The sequence below is a fragment of the Eschrichtius robustus genome, chromosome 1, assembly GCF_028021215.1.
Source record: "Eschrichtius robustus isolate mEscRob2 chromosome 1, mEscRob2.pri, whole genome shotgun sequence".
Taxonomy (NCBI): domain Eukaryota; kingdom Metazoa; phylum Chordata; class Mammalia; order Artiodactyla; family Eschrichtiidae; genus Eschrichtius; species Eschrichtius robustus.
In genome coordinates this window covers 99,900,354-99,907,287 of record NC_090824.1, presented here as the reverse complement: position 1 = coordinate 99,907,287, position 6,934 = coordinate 99,900,354, and the positions used below count along the sequence as shown (strand labels likewise).

The 6,934-nt window shown below is 43.8% G+C and overlaps 1 pseudogene; it reads left to right on the top strand.

Moving 5' to 3' along the window:
- Positions 1–4,760: 4,760 nt before the first annotated feature.
- Positions 4,761–6,350, top strand: LOC137759629 (E3 ubiquitin-protein ligase makorin-1 pseudogene; annotated as a pseudogene).
- Positions 6,351–6,934: the final 584 nt, after the last annotated feature.

The window sequence follows — 6,934 nt, the reverse complement described above, 5'->3', positions numbered from 1 at the left end:
CCCAAGGAGTATGTTGTTTTCTCTGTTTAAAAAAAGTTACAAAAATGAATCTTAAAGTTAGTCTTCTTGTAACATGAATTTAACGGTCAGACAGAGTGCAGGTTTGCTGCGTCATCTGTTTTCAGCCAGATTCACACAGTTCAAGGGTAGCATTTCTGGATTTCCAGTACTCATTTTTGAGGACCCCAGGTTCAAAAGTAACAGCATTGGCCCTGCTTTTGGGTCCAAGAAATGGGGTGATAGGTGAAGGATCTGAACTGTGGCATGTAGCCTTCTGCTATAGACTTAGGTGGATCCTTGAGGTTTCTGGTGAATTCTGCACATCTGTGTTTTTATATCTGTTCCCTGCCCTGGAATCCCCACCCTGTGCACTCGTTCTGTGGTTTTCGTCTCTTGTTTAATTGCACACAAGTACTACTGCTGGGTAACCAGAACCAGGTGCGACTGTGTTGAGATTGTTACTGTGTTTAGCCTGATAGGAAAATTGTGAAAGAACACATATAAAGATATAGCGGAATAAAATAAATGTAGAGTTGGAAGTTGACTCCCAAGGGCTGATAGACTTGGTACGTGTCAGTGTGTAACAAGCTTCTCATCCCTGCATAGATGCAGTGTCTGTAGCCTTAGTGGAAAAACTCAAGTTTAGTGGTTTCAGCCTCGTGTGGCAAATAGATCTTAAAGAACAAAGCAGTATATTGGTAGCTGTTAATAGAGCAGGGCTAGCTCTGTCTATATAAATAGGAAAATGGGCTTAGCCATAGAGGTTCAACTATCTGGTTATCTCATGTATTAACACAAACTGGGTCTCAGTTACACAGTTGTATTTAATGTTTTATGATCTCCTAGACTTTCTAGTCCAGGCACTTTCTGACAAACCTTTGTCCTCATTTGAGGGGTTTTGTTGTCGGGTTGTTGGGTCCGTTTGTGTGGGTATTTGCCTCATTCCATCCCTGAGCTTTGCAGCTAGACAGGTGTGATTCAAAACTATGTTCTAAGGTGTTTCCTGTAGTGGAGTAATCGGTTTGCAGTAGTAAGTCATGTTTTTCCACTAAAAGGGGACGGAGGGGTGGTAATCCACGAGATAAGTTAAAGTTAAATTGTTAGAAGAATTCCTTGATCAGAAAATATAAATTTGCGTTTTGTTGCTCTATTTCCTGAAAGTAACTTGGAGATGCCCCTGATTTGTCCATCTACTGCTTTGATTCCTTGGATACCACTCATACTTTCACGTTAAGCAAAAACAAGTAATTCTTGCAGGGGTCTCTGTCTTTTTCAGCAGCACTTTTGTAAGACGCACTTTTCCCATATAAAACAATTTTTAACCGCCCCCCCACCCAAAAAAAGAAGTTATGAGACATAAACTTAAAGGGCTTTTTCCTGGCACATTCCATTCTAGTTTACAACCTAGAACACCACTTCCATTAAGGCTCTGTTGCATTAGTAACCAGATTTGGTAAAGGAGAAATGCTGCCGCCTTGTGGCCGTTTCCCGCAAGAGCGGCTTTACACCCACAGCTAATGGTCATTAACATTCAGAAGGACTCCGGGCCGTAAAGGACACCTGCCCTCAAAAATTGTGCTGAGGTAAGGAATGGACAAAACAATTCAAAACAGGCCCATTTTTCAAGAAGATAGTATGAAGAGTGAAATTTTACTCACTCTCTTTAAAAAAAAAAGGAAAATGGATAAAAGCTCAACCTCAGGAAGTATTAGACTCATGCAATCTAATCTGCAAAAAGGTTTCAACGCACACCAGTCGACTGACCATGAGCAAAAAGTCTACAAACAATAAATGCTTAAGGGGCTTTAGAGAACTGTGTACCCTCTACCTGCTGGTGAGACGTAAAGTCGTAACAGCCAACAATGAGAACAGAAAGGAGCTGCATTAAAAAGTAAAAATTGACGTACCATTTAATCCAGCAGGCATGCCACTGGGCCTCTCACCTGAGAAGACCAGAATCGAGAAGACATAGGCTGCAAAAGCTGCACTGCAGCCTTCTTCACAATAGCCAAGACAGTGAAGCAACCAAAATGTTCTTCAACAGGTGAATGGATAAAGAAGAAGTGGTCCATGTACACAATGGAATATTAGCCATGGAAAACAATGAAACACTGCTCTTTGAGGCACCACAGGTGAACCTGGGGATAATCACCAAACATGATGTAAGTCGGAAAGCAAAAGACCTATATCCTATGATATCACTTACAGGGGTTAGCTAATAACTGACACAAATGAACATATTTCCACTGAGAAAGACGCTCACAGAATTAGAAAACAAACTATGCTCATGTAAAAGGAAAGGTGGGGGGAATGGATAAATTAAGATTAGTGTTACTATACGTATACAAATACATATTATATACATTTATCAAAAAGATCGACCATATAGCAAGGGAGGTCTACAGAACACTCTGTAATATTTTACATGGGAAGAGGATCTGTACCAGAACAGACATATATAATGTACAAATGAACCAGATTCTGTACACCTAGAACAAACAATAGTCTAATCTTTACCCCGATTACAAAAAGTAAAAAAAAAACCAAGAAGAAGTAATGAGACATAAACGTATGGGGGTTTCTCCTGGCACATTCCATTCTAATTTAAAACCTAGGAACACGACTTCCTGGAAGGCTCTGCTGCCTTAGTACCCAGATTTGGGAGCGCAGAAATGATGCCTCCTTGTGGCCATTTCCCACAACAACAGCTTTAAACACATTGCTAAAGGTCACTAAATATTCACCAAACTTGCATTTATTTAAATGACACCTGCCTTCCAAAAATTCCTGGGGTCGAAAATCGACCAAAATTTCAAAAGAGGGCAAACTTTCAGGATGACAATTTCAAGAGGTATATTGTACTCACATTTTTTTTAACAGAAAACAAAAAGGTGAGGAAAAATGATGAATTTTAGGAATTTTTAAAGACATGCAAACCCAAATTACAAAAACCGATCAGCTCACAGCAGTCAGAATGGCCATTAGCAAAAATGCTGCAAACAATAAATGCTGAAGTGATTGTGGAGAGATGCTTACCCTCTCTTCTATGGGGGACGTGGTAAGAGCCACTAATGAAAACACAATGGAGGTCCTTTGAACATTGAGCTACAGGTCAATCATTCACACCCAGTGCTGGGCGTAACCCCTGAGAAATGAGAATCAAAAAGTCACAGGCTGGCAATCCTGCACTCCAGCAATATTTACCATAGCCAACACTTGGAAGCAACGAAAATATCCATCAATACAGGAATGCACCAAGAAGAAGTGGTCTATGTACACAATGGAATATTACTCCAATAAAAACTATAAATTAAATTTAAAAAATAAACAAAAGTAAGGAGACATCCGCTTTTGTGGGTTTATCCGGGCACATTCCACTCTAATTTATAACCGAGGAACACCACTGGCCGGGAGGGCTGTTTCCCTAGTTACCAGAGTTGGGAACGTAGAAAGGCTGCTGTCCTCTGGCCGTTACCTGCAAAAGCAGCTTTAAAACCTGTGCTAATGCTCACTTCATATGAACAAGTACGGCAGGGCTGTAAATGAAACCTGCCCTCAAAATGTTTAGAGGGAGGTAAATGGCCAAAGCATTTCAAAATGTGACACATACTTTAAGAAAACACTTTGAAGAACTAAGCTGTAATCACAGATTGAAAAATAAAGGCACGTGCCTTAAAGCTCATTTTCAACGGATTATGAGACACATGCAAATTGAACCACAAAGAGGTATTATCTCAAACCAGTCAGAATAACCATCAGCAAGAAAACTATAAACAATAAATGCTGAAGGTGTTGTGGAGAAATGCATACGCTCAACTTTAAGAGGGACGTAACTTGGAAAGAGCCACTAATGAGAACTGAATGGAGGTGCCTTTAAAAGGGAAATATTGAGCTACCATATGATCCAGCAGGCCCCTTCCTGGACCTATAACCTCTGAAGACAGAACTGGAAAGACACAGGCAGGCAAAACTGCACTGCACAGTATTACAGTAGCCAAGATATGGAAGTAACCAAAAAGTCCACCAACAGATGGGGGGACAAAGAAGAACTGCTACATGTAGAGGTGGAATATTAGCTAGCGAAAAAATGAAACAATGCCATTTGCAGCACCATAGATGAGTCTAGAAGTAATCACGCAACTTGGAGTACGTGAGAAAGCGAAAGACACATATCCTATCCTATCACTTGTAGGTGTTACCAAAAAATTGATACCAATGAAGATATTTCCACAGAGAAAGGCAATCACAGATTCATTAAACAAACTTATGGTTCACCAAATGGAAAGGTGTGAGGATTGGATACATTACGATATTGGGCTTAACAGAGATATACAAACACATGTGAAATACAGAATCACCAAAGACCTACAGAATACCAAGAGAAGACTACTCAACATTGTGTCATAACCTACATGGGAAAAGGATACGAAGAAGAATAGATATATGTATATGTGTGAAAGAACCACATCTTGAACACCTAGGGCAAACAAAATCTTGTAATCAAATTTGCTGTGATAAAAAATAAAAATTTACTTAAAAATACGAACAAGAAATAATGAGAAGGGGGTGCTCGGGCTCCGGCCCGCAGTTCGAGCGGCCAGAGCGCTCAGAGACGCGATGCGGGCCAGAGGGGAGTGAGCGGGCGCCTCAGTGTCCTTCCCCATCCCACCCCTCGCCTCGCCGCCTTCTCCCCCCTCAGCCGGACCGGAATTATGTGATCCCGGAAGTTCCGGCGCCACTGCTGTGTGGGATAAACAGTAATGGCGGAGGCTGCAGCTCCGGGAACAACAGCCACAACATCAGGAGCAGGAGCGGCAGGGGCGGCGGTGGCAGCGGCCTCCCCCACCCCTATACCCACAGTCACCTCCCCGTCCCTGGGGGCACGGGATTTGGCAGCGACGGCAGCGGCGGCGGCTGGACCAAACAGGTCACCTGCAGGTATTTCATGCATGGGGTTTGTAAGGAAGGAGATAACTGTCGATACTCACGTGACCTCTCTGACAGTCCATATGGTGTAGTGTAGAAGTATTTTCAGCGAGGGTACTGTATTTATGGAGACCGCTGCAAATATGAACAGAGCAAGCCATTGCAACTGCTACAGCTCTAACTGCAAAGTCACCCCTTGCTGCTTCCTCAAGTCTCTCATCAGTAGTTGGACAGATTGGTGAAATGCATATGGGCGAAGCTGAGTCAAGAAATTCAAACTTTTCAACTGTAGGAGCGGGTTCAGAAGACTGGGTGAACGCCATTGAGTTTGTTCCTGGGCAGCCCTACTGTGGCCGTACTGCCCCTTCCTCCACTGAAGCACCCCTGCAGGGCTCAGTGACCAAGGAAGAATCAGAGAAGGAGCAAATTGCAGTGGAAACAAAGAAGCAGATCTGCCCCTATGCTGCAGTGGGAGAGTGCCGATATGGGGAGAACTGTGTGTATCTCCATGGAGACGCGTGTGATATGTGTGGGCTGCAGGTCTCCCATCCAGTGGATGCTGCCCAAAGATCACAACATATAAATTCTTGCATCGAGGCCCATGAGAAGGACATGGAGCTCTCGTTTGCTGTGCAGCACAGCAAGGACATGGTGTGTGGGATCTGCTTGGAGGTGGTCTATGAGAAAGCCAACCCCCGCGAGCGCCGCTTCGGAATCCTCTCCAACTGCAACCACACCTGCTGTCTCAAGTGTATTCGCAAGTGGAGGAGTGCTAAGCAATTTGAGGGCAAGATCATAAAGTACTGCCCAGAATGCCGGATCACATCTAACATTGTCATTCCAAGTGAGTACTGGGTGGAGGAGAAAGAAGAGAAGCAGAAACTCATTCAGAAATACAAGGAGGCAATGAGCAACAAGGCGTGCAGGTATTTTGACGAAGGACGTGGGAGCTGCCCATTTGGAGGGAACTGCGTTTACAAGCATGCGTACCCTGATGCCGTAGAGAGGAGCCACAGAGACAGAAAGTGGGAACATCAAGCACATACCGGGCCCAACGAAGGAGCCACTTCTGGGAGCTCATTGAGGAAAGAGAGAACGGCAACCCCTTTGACAATGACGAAGAAGAGGTTGTCACCTTTGAGCTGGGCAAGATGTTGCTTGTGCTTTTGGCTGCAGGTGGGGACGACGACCTGACAGACTCTGAAGACGAGTGGGACTTGTTTCACGATGAGCTGGAAGATTTTTATGACTTGGATCTATAGCAGCTTTGCTGAGCATGTGAACTGGTCTGCTGAGCCTCAGACGGCAGCCCTCCCCGCTGGTGGCAGCAGTGCCCGTGCTTCTCTTCTAGGCAGGCCTCTCAACTCCAGGTGCTGTCGTAATAATTTTTACCCAGGGCCTGTCTTCTCAATCCCTCACCTTTCCCCAAGGAGTATGTTGTTTTCTCTGTTTAAAAAAAGTTACAAAAATGAATCTTAAAGTTAGTCTTCTTGTAACATGAATTTAACAGTCAGACAGAGTGCAGGTTTGCTGCGTCATCTGTTTTCAGCCAGATTCACACAGTTCAAGGGTAGCATTTCTGGATTTCCAGTACTCATTTTTGAGGACCCCAGGTTCAAAAGTAACAGCATTGGCCCTGCTTTTGGGTCCAAGAAATGGGGTGATAGGTGAAGGATCTGAACTGTGGCATGTAGCCTTCTGCTATAGACTTAGGCGGATGCTTGAGGTTTCTGGTGAATTCTGCACATCTGTGTTTTTATATCTGTTCCCTGCCCTGGAATCCCCACCCTGTGCACTCGTTCTGTGGTTTTCGTCTCTTGTTTAATTGCACACAAGTACTACTGCTGGGTAACCAGAACCAGGTGCGACTGTGTTGAGATTGTTACTGTGTTTAGCCTGATAGGAAAATTGTGAAAGAACACATATAAAGATATAGCGGAATAAAATAAATGCAGAGTTGGAAGTTGACTCCCAAGGGCTGATAGACTTGGTACGTGTGAGTGTGTAA